The sequence below is a fragment of the Plasmopara halstedii genome, assembly GCF_900000015.1.
Source record: "Plasmopara halstedii genome assembly, contig: Scaffold_262, whole genome shotgun sequence".
Taxonomy (NCBI): domain Eukaryota; phylum Oomycota; class Peronosporomycetes; order Peronosporales; family Peronosporaceae; genus Plasmopara; species Plasmopara halstedii.
Genome location: NW_020187183.1, coordinates 1207498 through 1209126, shown reverse-complemented (window position 1 = coordinate 1209126; position 1629 = coordinate 1207498).

Sequence of the window (1629 nt, the reverse complement as noted above, 5' to 3'; positions counted from 1 at the left end):
ATTTCTTGTCCGAGTCTCCAAACTCCTTGCTCCCGAGAGCCCGTAGCAGCGCTACACATATCCCATCACCCGAATACGCGGTGCGGATCAAATCCGTCACAGACGACGTTCCCGTTGTAACATGAGCAAGCTCATAGTCTGGTCTGCGTGACAACGTATCAGCCAAAGCATTCTGATTTCCCTGCTTCACCTCGAAGTTATATTCCGTAACGAAGGTAGCCATCTAGCCATTCTCTGCGAGAGGTAGGGCGACAGAGTCGCAGTGCGTAGTGGCGCATGATTTGTATAGATCACAAACAGCTAGAAACCGAACAGGTGGATCCTGAACTTGACAAGTGCATACTTCATCGCAAGTAACTCTTTGTCATGAACTGGGTAGATCTTTCATCCAGCTAACGCGATCACCCGATCTCGCCCCTCGGCGTCTGCTTGCAGCAGTGCACAGCCGATAGCAAAATCCGAAGCGTCACAGATGACGCTGAAAGGACGATCAGGGTCTCGCAGCGCCAGTATTGGTGTATGCAGGAGGCTGTATTTGCCCCTTCAAAAGCCTCCTCATGTTCGCTGTTCCAACACCATTCCACATCCTATTTAAGGAGAGTAAATAATGGTCGGGCAATTTCTGCGTAGTTTACGCTGTACTTGTGCAAGTAATTGGCAAGACTAAGCCACTTACGCAAGGTTCTCTGGTTCTTTGGAACCGGTCAATCTACACTGGCCTTGACCTTAGCGGAATCCGCTCGAAGGCCACGCTTCCCAATGAAGCACCCAAAAAGCGAATCTCTTCTGCGCCAAAGATGCACTTGTCTGCATTGGCGTACAGTTTGTTTGTGCGCATGCATCGAGCACCGCTCTTAGATGGACGATGTGGTTCTTGGTATCCGTCCTTCCGTGCTTCGCACGACTGTGAGCAAAAATGTCGTCAAAGTATGTCTGTGCATACGCCCTGTGGGGCCTGAACAACTGCGTCACCAGACGATTAAATGTTGCTGGTGAATTTGACAGCCCTTGGGACATCACTATCCACACGCCCAGAGCATGCCACTCGGAGTGCTCACCGCTGTCAGCGAAATATCACTCGCTCTCATGAGCAATTGGTATACCCATCGACCGAGTCGAGTGCACTGTACTTCGTACATCCCACCATATTATTTTAAAGAACATCCTTTCTAGGAATTGGCATCTGTGCCGGAATGGTGGCAGCGTTGAGCTTATTGTAAGCATGAACGATACGCCACTTGCCGTTCGGCTTCCGAACACAAAATGTGGGTGTCCCTGCACCGTGCTTCGCACGAGAAAAGGCGTCAATGACGTCGCACTGCTCCGTAGGCAGGGGCCATTGGCGGGTTACGAAGTAATTGGTTCCCGAAGCCAGGTCGATCTCATGACGTACACCTCGGTACGGAGGTAGGACTGAAGGCTGGTCTTTGAAGACGACGTCTTGAAATTGTTTTACCAAAGGATAGTACGGATCCAAGTGATTCCGTAGGATCGACGATCCACTTCGTGCATTCAGCACTCTCTCGGTGTCCTCCAAGACAGCTTCATCCAGAAGCGATAAGTTTATCGCCTCGTCCGGTCGTACAATGACCACTTTGGCAAAATCGCATGCCTTCAAGGTACTGCCGG